Source organism: Cygnus atratus, chromosome 2, assembly GCF_013377495.2.
Source record: "Cygnus atratus isolate AKBS03 ecotype Queensland, Australia chromosome 2, CAtr_DNAZoo_HiC_assembly, whole genome shotgun sequence".
Classification (NCBI taxonomy): domain Eukaryota; kingdom Metazoa; phylum Chordata; class Aves; order Anseriformes; family Anatidae; genus Cygnus; species Cygnus atratus.
In genome coordinates this window covers 84,365,275-84,380,789 of record NC_066363.1, presented here as the reverse complement: position 1 = coordinate 84,380,789, position 15,515 = coordinate 84,365,275, and the positions used below count along the sequence as shown (strand labels likewise).

Below are 15,515 nucleotides of genomic sequence, written 5' to 3'. Positions count from 1 at the left end.
AAGCCATACCTCAACCCTGCCTTCACACGCCTCAAGCCATTAACCAACTCAGCAGACGTGCACATTTCACTCTCTTACCGCTTTCAACAATTGCATTATCTTTTCTTATTACTCCAAACGACACTCTAGACATAGAGAGACACATATGCATATTCATGTATGTAAATACCACACCATCTTCCACATCCACAGCACTATTACAAGAAGCCTCCTTAACCCAATTTTACACTTCACATTCGGCACAGTTTCCATGCTGCAATAGCACCCTACTGTTGCATGAGTCTCTCCAATGCCAACACAGACAAAAATCAGCTTTTTTGTTACTCCTGTGGATGTTCACAGCTCCCCCTGCAGCAGAAGAGATCATGACAAAATTCTTGCCCATTTCAATACACCACACCTGGGAAAGCTCCAAGCACAACCAAGGGTGTTTTGGAAGGTTATGAAGACATTCTTGCACCGTCAGATCCCAGGCTGAAGATTGTGCAAGTTGGCTGGACTGGTCCGGAATATACGTTAGTTCAAACCCTTCCAACGTTATTGACACAACTCTCCTTACCATCCAGTGGCAAGTGCAGTTTCTAGAGGAATAAATCTTGTCATAGGAATAAGAGACTAGCAAATCTTAGAACACAAAATTTCTCTTAATTCAGACACAGGAAGCAAAGGAATCATTCCGTCTGTATTCTTGTATTTGGAGCTCGTGAAGAAGCAACAGAAGACAGTTAAAAAATGTTTTCAATTTAATAACTTGCTTTTAATAATAAAAAATAAACAAACAACAACAAAAAACTAGTCACTAATGAACTTAGCCCAGCTAGGTTTTTAATAAGACAAAAGACTTGGAACAAAGTTGTCTAAAAGAGATTCAGACAAGCGTATTTGTTTAAGTGAACTTGGAGAAACTCAATTTATCCACAGAGAAAACAACCTCCACTGACCTGCCAGGAAGCAACCACTTAATTCCTCTACTACCATTGCTACCCCGCTGCTGATCTGTGGTGGTAGGACAGCCAGGATCTTGCTTTTTCATCTACAAACATCCAGTCACCTGAACAGTCAGAACAGATGGTTTCTTCCCTTATTTATCTTAAGGGCTTAATCCAGAAGGTCAACATTTGATATTACTAAAATCAACTGCAGAACTTCCACTAATGTCAATGGGACTGGAACTTCATACTGAGGAAATACACACAAAATGACCCTGAAGAAATCAATAGCAATGGGATTTAAAGCATTACACTCTGAGGATTTCAAGAGGAGTTCTCGGATGTTAAACTTTCACTCACTGTGAAATAAATGTCCAGCTTTTTAAGTGATAATAAAATCTGTGGCAATTCAAATGGATAACAGATCAATGTGCTGTTAAATCTGAATATAGTTCTGTAATAGTACCCATTCATTTAAATGGGATGTAGGAGTCTTAAAGCAACTAAAAACCCCTGAATGTCAATACCACTAGCGATTTTTCTGTTAATCGAACAAAAACAACTGCTAATTTTCTAGTTCAGTCTGTTAGATCTATCACATCCTGCTACATTTGTTTGAATGCCATTTATTAATAATAGCTACGGTGATTCTTTTCATTAAACAAGTATTATAGCACCTGCAAGATGGCAGCTAACCACTAGGCTACATTGGTTTCTACCATTCATTATCAAACACTTAGTATAACACGGTTAGATTACACCTTTCTCTGTGACACGTACATAGCTCTGCTTCTTCGCTTTGCTTTTAGAGGACAAACAGATCAGTCTGAGGAATTAAAACAAGCATCCAGAGTCGCAGCTGAATTTAAATTCATTAAACAGCAGTAATACTGTTGGTACTTTATACTAGTAGTTTGCAATAGTATTTTATACTCCTTGTTTCCATGCAGATGACAACAGAAATAAAAAGACTGTAAAAATGACTCATTTTACCTTATCCACTACCTGGTGTCGCATTTCTTGCTAGAGTGCTGTCTGAAGTTATGTTTCTGTAATTGTAGCTATGGGGTGTCCTCAGCAAGAACACAGCTTCTCCAAAACATCTGCATGGTGGTAGTACCTCTGGATATTATTAAAAGTGACAATATAATAATGGGAGTTGACTTACTATGTTATCAACTTCCTTACCTTTGAAATCAGGGACAACGGACGTAAGTAAAGTGCATTTATTTTAAAAATAAATTGCACCTAAGCATCAAAGTTAAATTAGCCAAAAAAAAAAAAAGGGGCGGGGGAGGGGATGGTTCAGAAAATCCCTTGAATCTCCTGAATCTCCTGTACACTTTAAAGAGCCATTTCTATCATTCTGTGTGTACTTGGAGATATAAACATTTTAATTAATAATTTCCTAATGAGACAGGACATAGCTTTTGTAGAAATCCATCAACATCTAAAGGTGGAGAACTCTACCAATTCAGTAGGTCATTTTTACTTTGCAGAGGTCGACAGAGTAATCGAGTTCCAGTAAATCACTGTTAAAATTAATGGATAACATATGATACCGGAATGAGATTTTCAAACAATTAAAAAAATGGAAATAGCAATTACTGCAGTAAGTGCACCTTCTATCACACACACAACCAGGTGTGCACATTTGTAACACTATAGTGCAGGACATTTCATAAAGCGGTGTGACCGATGGCTTATTCTTTTCAATGTTCACATTTTGAAGAAATATTTTGTAAATACGAGACATTTCCACTGCAAAAAATATTTCCTTTTATTTTGTTTGTTTTTCAGCTCTTGGTTCTATAACATGTTCTTATGTCCCTTCCCACTATTAAGACTCTCCAGGCTGCTGGGACTTACAGATAACCAGCTGCGTAATGCTGACTACTTTAAGAATTCAGTACAAAACAGCTCCGTTCAGATTTAACTACAAAAGCAAGTGGTTAGAGGGAGCTCAACATCTCTAGGAGCAGGAACCAGAGGAAATGTTTAATAGTACTTTTTGGTAGAGGGTACAAGGAAGGTAATGGTCTCATCCTCTCCATTCCCTCAACCTCTAGCTGCCTCTAACAGTCTCTTAGCTCCCAAAAACTAGCTCTCAAATCAATAGCTTTTTGTTTGTTTTTAATGATTAACACATTAACTGTGCACAATGGCTAATTAATCATCAAATTGTTTATTTTCAAAGGAGTGAGGAATTTAGGTAACATTTCTCCAAACCTGCTGCTTTCCTAAAACGCACCTTTAACTTACAGCACAATCACTTCACATGTAAATAGAAAGATCGGGAATTTGCAATTTGTAGCAACCAAATTTTGCTGCAGTCTGGAGTATAAGATGATGCACTGCCTGATTCAGCTAAACTCTTCTGAATGCATGTGATCTTAGAAATAGCTGAAAACCTCTGCAATAAGAAGTCTTAAAATACTTTAGAGGAACTGGATTGTTTTAGATCTTAACTTCCTTGTTTTTTCAAGTCAAAAATTTAGGAATAAGAACATAGATACACTTGTCTGAGATGGCTAAGTCAAAGATCACCAAGAAAGTATTCAAATGATTAACTTGCTTGCATTAGGAAAGCATACCACGAAAGAACGTGAATGGTAAGAGAGACAGAGAGTAGGAATAGTACAGAGAAATATATGCATCTGAGAAAGGTCTCATACTCCATTAACTATCTAAATTCTGGTTTGATAACTTATAGTACATATAAATCTTAAGAATTTGTCACTGAACAAATCTAGGGTTTCATTTATCTGAACATTCAAAATACTATTTGAATTTGTTATTCAGATGAGACAAAATTCTGAAACAAAATAGCAAAGGTTACTGGAAAGCAAGGGAACTAGATACAACCATAATATATTTTGAGAAATGTTGTCTGTCTGTGGTCACTTCTTCTCGGTCTTGTAGTGATTCGCTACCGTATGGTAGGTGCAAATCAAGTGGTGAGACAGGACACTGCCCCCACAAACATGCTGGGGTCCAGTGAAAATTAAGTCTCTGATGGGAGATAAAAAAACAGTCAGGGTGAGTACTACAGGTTTTTGGTCAAAACATGATAGTTATGTTTATGAACCCAAAGAACAAAAAGCCATAATAACTCCGGACACTTTTACTGCTTATTTTTGTATTCATTTATAATCCTCCTTTCACATTCTTTCCTGAGATTGTTTTATAAACCGATACGCATAAACCTTCAACCAGCAAAAAGAGTTTGCAGACTTCATACCAAATACCTACCCATTCATTTTGAGTTTGTCATCACTAAGAAAGCAAAAAGACCAGCTGTAAAGAAAACACCTTTAATTTATCAAAAGACCAAACCATTTTCTAATTTTCATCCTCTATCTTTATGGCAAAATTTTGTATTAACCAGTGTGGCATTCCTATTATTAACCTGCACGTTCAGAAGAGAAGACAGGCCTCTTGTGTATACTCGCTCTGAATTCTTGCAGCTATGACATTAAAATTGACAGAAGGGTATTGGGCTCCTGTCATATTTATTTAAAATCTTTATAGAGAAGAAGTCTGTTGAGACATACCCTAGGCACCCAGATGACAGCAATGCTATTGCTGCAACATAATGGCCAGCTGCAAACTGAAGTTTAATTTCTTTTTTGTCTATCAGAGGGATCTCGTCTAGATACTTCCAGTTGCAATGAAAAATTTCCACAAATTTTACAGCAGCAATTCTCGTTCGTTGCTGTACATATCAAGGGAAGTAGAAAGTAAAAGAGCGTAAAGGAGCTTCAAGCAATAAAAGAATTCTTTTTTACGAAGCTCTGCTACAAACAACAGCAACATTTCCCAGTGCAACACATATATACTAGCACAACCCACTGTTCAGAAAAATCACAATGGAAGCACGCTACCTGTTCCGTGAGTAGAAGTAAGAAGAGAGGGCCCATTCTTCCCGAGGAACAGATAGCTCAAATTTTGTTTATTATTTTTTAAGCAAGAGGCATAAGTACAGAACAGGAAACTGTAGGGGCAAGAAGAGGAAAAGAATGGGAAAAGGATTTCCTAAAACATAGTGGAAGGTCAAGTTCCTGTGACAGGCCTAAATAACATGGCAGTAAGAGACATCAAGAGAAGCACTTCTTGTTACAAGAACTAGGGCTGAAACCTGCAGGCTCAGATGTGCTCCCATTAAAAAATAACCAGGAAGGCAGTTAACAGGCAGGTATTGCAGAGCTCAGTTGATTGCAACAGGATCACTGGAGTAAAGCAAGAGGATTGGGGAGTTCTCCAACAGGGCACTGAAAATCCAGAGTATCAGAAGCGAGAACATCCTCGTGAGATACAATTAAACTGCCTTACAACTACAATTAGAGCAAGGCAACAATTAATCTGCCTTACCTCCTGATTGGTAGTGAAGATCTCTTACAAGGATAATGGAGGACTGAAGCAAAAAGGAGATTTGTTCAAATAACAAAGGCTGTTAGCAAGGATGCAGGAAGGGAAGCCAACCACTACCTCACAGCCAGGCACACACAGCCCAGTAAATATCCAGCACAGTATACCTCCATATACAAGGAAATAAACACATGTTCAGTGCTATCTGCCAGAAGTCTGAAAGTTCAACCTACCTTTAGCTTCAGTCATTTGGAAAATACAGCCCTACGCTGCAAGTTAAACAATTGTGTTTCTTTACTTACTGCAAAACCACTATTGCCTTAAAAAATACACAGCTTTGATACATTCTGCTCCTTCATTTTACATTCAGAACACGCTTTTAAACATGAATCTAAAATAACTCTCTGGCTGTTCTATATATCCAAAGTTTGTTTCTTGAACTCTTGCAGACTTCAGCATCAAAATTTCTCATGGCTTCAGGCACCTGATAGGAGCAACAAACTACAGAGAACACCGATAAACTGAAAAGGCACCTTAGCTTCTGATCTTGCTGCTAAAATGGTATTAAATTTGTTAACCTTTGTTAACCTTTCTAAATGCAAATCCTGCCTAATCAAAGCAACTTAGAATTATTAGCCATAAATGCACCTTGTTTTGTAGATAATACAAATAGTAGAGAAAGAATATGAAAATACATTGCAAAAATGCCATTGATTTGTCCATGCAAACCTTTGTCGTAGATGTTGCAGGGTATCATTAATGGGCATACTGCCATGGGCTTACTGCCTGGTCCAAACAAAGAACTCAGCTACAACCTTATGAAGCGTACAAAGGGAGTAAACATTAGTGCACAAAAATTCTTTCTTCCCCGTTTTCCATGTGTTTCCCCCTCAAACACGTATTTTATTCATGTCACATGAAGAAATGATCTGAGTGTTTTGTAGTCTACACAGGGATGAGCACTCTCATTCTGCCAAAAGAGAGCACCAAAAGATGCATTTGAAAATAGGAAGCCAGCAAGTGTCAACAGCAGGCAATCACCCAGCCTTGGAATCTGTTCTGTTCTGGCACAGTACAATCACGATGCGTGACACAAAGGATATACCCGGCCTGTGCTAAAGGGGGAGCGAGCTGTGATCATTATCAGAAGTAAAAGACATCATGCTGATTTGCATCTGCATTTGCTTTGCAAAGCTTCAAGTAATAGTAGGGTGCCAAGGCAGAATGGAAACTCTACAGAAAACATTAGTTGGACCCATTCATTATTAAGAAAGCACACCTCTGTGTAATTCCTGTCCTTCTCTAGACAGAATCACCTATGTTGGAAAAGACCTTCAAGATCATCAACCTGACCTATCAAGTGCCATCGCTAAACGTTGTCCCTTCATGCCACATCCACACATCTCTTAAACACCTCCAGCTGTTACAATGCTTCACCACCCTCTCCATCAAGAAACTCTTCCTAACATCCAACTGAAACCTCCCTTGGTGCATCTCGAGGTCATTTCCTCGTGTCCTATCACTCGTCACCTGAGAAGAGAAACTGACACCCACCTCAATACTTTCAGGTAGTTGTAGAGAGCAATGAGGTCTCCCCTCAGACGCCTTTTCTCCAGACTAAACAACCCCAGTTTCAGTTTCCTCAGCTGCTCCTCCTAAGTCATGTTTTCTAGTCCCTTCACCAGCTTTATTGCTCTTTTCTGCACACACTCAAGCAACTCAGTAGCCTTCATGGGGACCCAGAACTGAACACAGTATTTGAGGAGCTGTCTCACCAGTGCCATGTACAAGGGAACGATCACTTCCCTAGTCTCGGCCACGTTATTTCTGACACAGACCAGGATTCCATTCGCCTTCTGGGCCACCTGGGCACATTGCTAGCTCACATTCAGCCAGCTGTAAAACAGCACTCCAGCTCCTTTTCAGCTGGGCAAGTCTCCAGTAGCTCTTCCCCAGTCTGTACCACTGCATCAGGTTGTTATGCCCCAAGTGCAGGATCCTGCATCTAACCCATTTAACCTTGCTGAATATCATGCAGCTGGACTCAGCCCACTGATCTAGCCTATCCAGATGCCTCTGCAAACCTGCATCTCACACACTGGCAAGCAGTCTCGCATAACCTTCCCATCAACTAATCAAATGCGCAAAAATTCTCATATTGATTTCACTTAATGGTCTCGCTGACATTTTTGGCATAGGAAGCAATTTGATCACCTGTTATTACAGTTTCTTTCATGTACAGTAATCTTGAGGGAAAAAAAAAACGATTAAAAATTTAAACCAGGCTGACAGGTTTTGTTGTTGTTGTTGTTTTAATGGACATGCATATTTACAACTTCAGGAAGACTTTACTTCATGATGAAAAGATTCAATTATTTCAGGTAGGTCCTAGGTAAGACCAGCCTGCCCTAGTTTTCACACAGATTAGGCATTCACAATTTCACGTGATGTAAACAGGAACACTGTATCTCTGAAAATTGTGAAGAGTCTCAAGCAGGGTACTTGCACTCAAGAAACCGCTTCTGAATTTTCAGTAGAACGTAGCCTGAATAACCACTGTCAAAGAAGCAAAGCAAAAGGCAAACATCTGACATAATCCTTGGATAAAATGCAAACAGAAGTTGAGAGTGAACGCACTGATTAAAGAGGACAAGGCAAGACAGCTTGTTGTCCACGACTTGGTCTTGATTCTTCTAGTCTATGTAAGCTGGTTTTCTGTATCTAGCCAGTATTTTCCTATGAACAATTTGGCTGTGATAAGGAAACGCAACATTGTGCAAAACACAGACTTGACAGCCGAAAGAGCTCAGTCCTTCCAAGTACAGAAGAGACAAAGAAATCAGAGGCAAACCTCAAACACCATTGCTATCGTGACCTTGTTCCTGACCTGCACTTCAGTATCGTCCCTAGTGGTTTTCCTAACTGTTAGCTTAGGCTCTGCTAGCCATGCCAACAGGCACCAGGCTACAGATAACAGGCTCATCACTACACTGCTGCACTTGTTCAGTGCTCAGGGCAGAATATCTCTGGAGATTCAAATGCCCATGGCAATTTGCAGCATGTTTCACTTGGAAGACCACTGGGTTTTTCTTCCTTTGTACGTCACTGTTATATTTGATTATATTTTATACAGTATGTCACTGCATATGAACGTTTTTTTGCAAACACTCATCTTACACTGGCACTCTGTTGGTCAGAAATCAAATCAGACAGTTTGGACCAGTGGGGCTGTAGAGAGAACCAAGAAGTAGCTTTCAGTTGTCCCACTGGAATCAGTAACCACAATTATCCCACCCACAATTAGTAACATCTGGGAATACCTGCACGAGGCTTCACCCTGAAAAAGCTAAGTGACTCCACTAGACGATCCAGACTCCAGCATTTGCTGCTTAGTTGGCTCCTCCTAGACAGTGGCACAAAGGAAAGTGCTTCCTCCCAGACAACTCTCACTAAAGGTCACTGCACGTTGGATTGATTTAAAATTGCTGTCTTGGATTATATTACTCCTTTAAAATGATACAAGTCTCTTAAGGCTGCTCAGAGCACCGGAAAAAACTAATTCCTAACCTATTCACTGTATTTACTGTTTACACAATTCATAAAGTAAAACTGTCTTCAATGATTCTGCTTACTTTTAAGAACTACAAGAACCACTAAATCTGGAAGACAAACACCACAAATAATAAAAAACCACAGAGCTGTAGTTACAGAGCAGCCCATTACAGAATTACAGAAGGGCTGATAATTGCAGGGGACCTCTGGAGGTCATCTGTTTCAAACCCCCCGCTCAAGCAGGGCCACCTACAACCTGTTGCCCAGGACCACATCCAGGTGGCTACTGAAGATCTCCACAGAGGGAGACTCCACAAACGCTCTGGGCAACCTGTGCCAGTGCTCTGTCACCCACACAGTAAAGAAGGGCTTCCTGATGTTTAGACAGAAGGAACCTCTTGCCTTCCAGTTTGTGCCCACTGCCTCTCATCCTGGCACTGGGCACCACTGAAAAGAGCCTGACTCCATCTTCTTTACGCCCTCCCTTTAGGTTTTTCAGCCTTCTGTTCTGAAGGCTGAACAGTTCTGGCTCTCTCAGCCTTTCCTCATCAGAGAGGTGCTCCAGACCCTTAACCAACTCCGAGGCCTTTCACTACTCACTCCAGTATGTCCATGTCTCTCTCTTGCACTGGGGGGGCCCAGAACTGGTCACAGTGCTCCAGGTGTTGCCTCCCTAGTGCTGAGTAGAAGGGAAGGACCATCTCTCTTGACCTGCTAGCAACACACCTGCCAATACAGCACAGGACACAGTTAGCCTTCTTTGCTAGAAATGATTGACTCGGTGCCCACCAAGTACCTCAAGTCCTTTTCTGCAAAGCTGCTTTCCAGCCGCGTGGCCCTAACATGTTAGTTGTTTCTCCCCAGGTGCAGGGATTCACACTTCCCCTTGTTGAACCACATGAAGTTCCTGTAAAAGGCCCTTTCTATAGCCTGTCAAGGTCCCTCTGGATGGCAGCACAAACATCTAGCACATCAGCCACTCCTCCCAGCTGTGGTCTCTGCAAACTTGCTCTGCCCCAGCATCCAGACCACTACTGAGAACGCTGAACACTATTCTGTTTAATCGCACCTGGGGTGCAATGCTTGCTGTTGGCCTCCAACTGGACTTCATACCACTAATCATCACCCTCTGGGCCTGACCGTTCACAGTCAGGTCTTACCCACCTCACCGTCTGCTCATCCAGCCCATAAATCAACTGCAGTCAAGGCAGATAACATTCACTACTCTCCCCTTGTCTACCAAGCCCATGATTTCACCGTAGAAGGCTATCAACTTGGTAAAGCATGACTTTCCCTTGAATTGAATCCATACTGACTACTCCTGATCACTTTCTTGTCCTGACGCTTGGAAGTGATTTCCAGGAGTAGTTGTCCCATCACCTTCTTGTGGAGATGAGGCTGACTGGCTTGTAGTCCGCTGGCTCTTCCTTCCTGTCCTGTTTGAAGGTGCTTATGAACTTAGGAATTTTCTTCTTCTCTTTGTTGACTCAAGTACAATTTTTACTGTATTGCAAGTTTCTCTTGAGTACTTTATGAAAACAAAAATGCAACTGCAAGGGTAGGATTGATATACCAGTTACAAACAAAAATTTTTTGAAGATTAGTGGGCTTTACTGGTACGTACAAATAAGATCTTTTCTTCTTCAAAAGATTTTATTTTCATGTAGTTTGATGAATTTGGCTCACAGCTTTTAACTTAAGAAAAGTGAAACTTTTAAGTGCCAAAGACAGCTCCATATAGAGCAATTAGAATTTCTGAAGTTGAGACATGTACGAGATTACATAGTATTATTCTGCAATAAATACCAAAGATAACTACTGAGCTACAAATAAATGAATTATGATATACACATTTACTTTTTTTCTATGGTTTAGGATCAACTTATGTACATACACATTCCTCTACAAAAAGCAGAATAGGAAGTTTCAGCAGTAGAATATTTGCATCCCCCCAAAAGTTTGGGATTTACACAAGGTTTTAAAATTATTATCTACATAAACAGTTTTTACATGGCACTATCTGCACAACAGCATTCAATTTTCTCTTTCCTGGCATTCATGAACTTAGCTTCTGCTAAAAGAATTCAAGCATTCTAACATCCTAGCCTGCTTTGCTTAGAGGAGTTACAAGCACGTAGGGGCACAAAGTATAGGAATGTGTAATTAGGATATTGTTACACAGATACATAACAGGTCGACAGCCTTAAAAGACATGTTTTTGTTGTTTCATAGATTGACCAGCACTAGTCTGATGAACAGCTAAGGTTCAGAGCAGGACTGACCACTGCCAGTATGTGCTTGTTGAAGGATATTCTGTCACAGTGAGGAAAGAACATTGCAAGAACTGACAGTTAAGCCAAAAAGGAACACAAAGAAAACTTTCAAAATCATCAGCAATCTTGAGATGAGTCTCCAGACCCTAAGAAGGTCAAATGACACACTGTACAATAAAATCTATGAAGGTACTTTTTCATAAGGTCTACGATTATTAGCCACCTCAATCAAGAATCATTTTTGATCGTGCTAACAGCTGGATGGGATGCTCACCTGTGCTACCAAGAACTAGAAGCCGAAGGCATTCTGCAATCCTAAGTGACAGTAATCAAACCTGTAAATCACACACCCTCTGCCCAGCAATGCTTTTAAATTGCTTCCTACTGGGATGCAGAGGAAACATTGGGAAGCATACTGTACAGACAAGGCAGCCCTGAGAGGTCATTTCATTTCTTGTTTCTCACAACTGAGGAGGCTGTGTATCAGTGCAAGAAGGTAAGTTGCCAATCCTAACAAATCAAACTACCTTCTAGGCCCAGCCTCAATTCGCTCAGTCCAACTTTCATGTGTAACATCAGGATTCCCTGGCTACCTATTCCCGTTCTGTACTCTGGCAGTGTAAGTTCATGCATTACTCCTAACTTTCTCTAGTTCTAAGAACTTTGGGCCCCTCGCTACAAGAAGGACATGGAGGTGCTCGAGCAAGTCCAGAGAAGGGCAACGAAGCTGGTGAGGGGTCTGGAGAACAAGTCTTACAAGGAGCGGCTGAGGGAGCTGGGCTTGTTCAGCCTGGAGAAGAGGAGGCTCAGGGGAGACCTTATCACACTCTACAGGTACGTTAAAGGAGGCTGTAGCGAGGTGGGGGTTGGTCTGTTCTCCCACGTGCCTGGTGACAGGACGAGGGGGAATGGGCGAAAGTTGCGACAGGGGAGGTTTAGGTTGGATATTAGGAAGAACTTCTTTACCGAAAGGGTTGTTAGGCATTGGAATGGGCTGCCCAGGGAAGTAGTTGGGTCACCATCCCTGGAGGTCTTTAAAAGACATTTAGATTTAGAGCTTAGTGATATGGTTTAGTGGAGGACTTGTTAGTGTTAGGTCAGAGGTTGGACTTGGTGATCTTGGAGGTCTCTTCCAACCTAGAAGATTCTGTGAACTTCATCCAAGATGACATCTGTCTCAGTAAAAACGAATCCCTTGTCCATTGCAGAAAGTGTTCTCTGAGACATTAAAGTAGTCACAACAGAGGGATGACAATCCCACATGCTCTGCATTTCGTATTCTACAAATTGAAAAACGACACATAAGAAAAGGTATCTGGGAGAAAAAAAAAAGAGGTAGTTTAAGAACACCATACAGATTAGCTAAGGATTGTTTTCCAGAAATAGATAATTCTTGGAATTTATCGGTTAAAAGAAGGTTAAAAAAAAAAAAAGGTGCACACCAGAAGTCACATGAGGTGACTTCAGAAGGGTTGGATTCACATAACGTGATTCACTGGAACACCTCTAGCTATACAGAAGTCAGAGCATATTACTACTCAACTTTTAAAAAGATTCAACCTGATGCTTCTTGAAATATTCATGTATGACTGACAGCAGAACTCAGACAGTTCCCACTGGGACTTGACTTCCCACACAGCTAAGAGGCTACTTACCCTCTGCAGGTAGAATTCTTCTCACAGGAAAAAAAAAAAGGGGATGTAGCCCAGCTGTTTGAATAACTAGCTTCAATGGGAAGGTAAGTTGTTCTGCCACATGAAAACTGGAACTTTAAGAAGCAGTAGCATTATCACAGCTTAGAGGAGAGACTCAACTGATGCTTCCTTGTCAGGAACGTTCCCTCCAGCATTTGTGAGAGGGGGGCAAAAAAAATATAAGGGGTCCTTGAGGTGATAGCAGATAGCATTCATCCCACAATGGCATAAGAACATGGACAAGGCAAGATGCGTAGGTACGTTCAGGTGTGAAACAGAAGTCTTCATATTTGAAATATGAAAAAAGGGGCACAAGCCCAAAAGCTTATCTAAATTTCCAATGCACTAATGAGATTTCATCAGTGCTTGTAAATTATGCTTTGAAAATATTTGTGCTTGCAAGTATCTACTAGGCATGTGCTCAGGTAGAGTGAATACAGTTCACCCTGTACAAGATTCCTCAAAGCTTCATAGGTCAAATGGGACTTCCTGCAATTTCAGCAGGCTGCAATATCTACCAAGAACAACACATAAAACACCATCTATGCTTTATTATCATTGCTTCTGTGTTGTCCCTATTATATACCCTTACACAGACAAATCCCAAGAGGTCTAAGTGCAGAAAATGTGAGCTTGACAGGAAAAGCAGGAACAGATGAATACAAAAAAAAGACAGATTGGGATTTGCAGAAGAGAGGAAAAGACACCTGAAGCTAAACCGGAGAGAAACCTAACACAGAGTGCTAAGTGATAAAATACAGGCTGTAGGTAACGAGGCCAAAGAAGAGATCAGAAAGTTTTACATCTAATACTCTGGTTTTCTTGTGCGGGTGAACAGCAAACTGAACATGCCAGCAGTGTTCCCTGCCAGCAGAGAGGAATATGGGGAGACTGTGTTGGAGATTATCTCCTTCTGCTGAGCACTCATTGGACCACATATGGAATACTGCATGCAGTTTGGGGCCTCAAATATATAACACATCAGTATAGTAGAGTGAGCTCAGTAGAGCCACCTAGATTACCAGGGCATTGGACCACTCAGCCTGTGAGGAAAGGCACAACGAACTGGGTTTGTTCAGCTGCTTTGGGGGAAACTTAACAATAGCCTGCCAATACCTACAAGGAGGCTATCAAGAAAATGGAGCCATGCTCTAAACAGCAGTGCGTGGTAGCAGGATAACAGGCAATGGGCATAAGTTGAAATGAGAGGTCCACATGGGCTGTAAGGAGGAGCTTACTCTGAGGACAGTCGAGCAGTGGAACAGGTTGCTCAGGGTGATTCTGTGGGCTCCATCTTTTCAAGACCACGCTGGATATAGCCCTGAGTATCCTGGTCTGATTTCATAGCTGACCCTGATTTGAGGCCAGACTCCAGGTCCTCTTGAACCTGAATTATCCTATAATCCAGAGCCTGGAGTGTGTTAGTAATACACTGTAGTTTACAAGAAACTTAGAAGTATTATACCCTAAACCAATCTACACCAGGCAATTTGGTTCCAGTGATCAACAACAAACCTTTAACAAAGCTGCTAATAGCTAATGAAAGCATACTGTAATCAGTTCCCTGCTATTTATCTCATCAACAGTTATTTGCCTTCATCTGTTCCCCTCCAGCTTGGCAATCTGCAGTTGAGAGATTTTTTGAAGTCTCGCCATTGCCTTTGCTGTCAGCATATACCTGTAATCAGCTCCAAAATGCAACTTATGCTTCCATTTAACAGTGGTCTGAAAAAAATAGACAGGTCTTCCACAGCTCCTGCTATTTTTATAAGAAAATTGCTGAACCAAAGCTCAATGAAGGTTAAACGGATTTATTTGTATTAAGCTTAGTTTCACCTAGTAATATTATTCAGGCTACCTGAAATCCCTCTTGCAGCAGCAGGGTGAGTAAAAGGAGGATAGCTTTTGTTCTTCTGAAGATCACTTTTACAGGGTTGAAGGGTTGCACACAGGTCATCAGATGTTAAGTCTGCATGGGGTGAAATTTTCTCTAAGTTTGCTTTTAAAAAAACAATCTGGAGAAATCTGAGAACAGATGTTATCACACATCACCACACTGACCATCACAACGATGAACATCTGTAGATTCTTATGTTCACTGTAAGTATTTCCCACTTCAGCCAGAAGGGTAAATGATAGCAGCAATGAGCTGTCATCCTCTGCACTGGCCAGCACTGCATGAGGAAAGGACACTACTAGTATTTTGCATCTAATTCCTGGCCACAAAGTAGTAGCAAAATTAGAAGCAAGTATGCTTTTCTGCACTCCTTTCTGTTCCTCAAGTTTAATCTCTTCTGCCATTCCACTTTGAATATCGATTTCAGTCTCCTCCTTCCTTTCCCCTTTTCGACCTAGCTCCATGCAAATTTCAGCAGGCTTCTCACTCACTAGCGGGCCCTCTGCACTATCAAGTACAGTTCAGGTCTCATACTTGCACAGCTTCACCTTCCCATTATCTTTTCAGACAATTACAATCTCTTCTTCCAAGTGCCCTGAATCTTGCTTTCATCCTAGAAAGACACTCATCCCCTCAGGACCTTTAATTCTTCTCCTTATTAACTAGCTCTGATAAATTGCTGCTTGGAGACTTTAGGCCCCGCGTATTTCTACAGCCAGGATCCTCTGCTGATTTACATCTTGTTGCAGAATCAAAGTGGAAATTCAGGAAGTGCCACACTTCTCTACTGCCAATAACCAGT

General features: G+C 41.0%; 1 protein-coding gene and 1 long non-coding RNA gene across 2 annotated transcripts in view; both read right to left on the bottom strand.

Moving 5' to 3' along the window:
* The window catches only part of DAP (death associated protein), a 48,147-nt gene that overhangs the window by 12,198 nt on the left and 20,434 nt on the right, over positions 1-15,515 (bottom strand). The gene's annotated exons all lie outside the window — the stretch shown is intronic.
* On the bottom strand, positions 1,942-14,985 carry LOC126913199 (uncharacterized). Its single transcript, XR_007707891.1, has 3 exons — positions 14,878-14,985; positions 14,675-14,785; positions 1,942-2,051 (listed from the first exon to the last, which is right to left on the bottom strand). It is a non-coding gene; the product is annotated as an uncharacterized LOC126913199 (long non-coding RNA).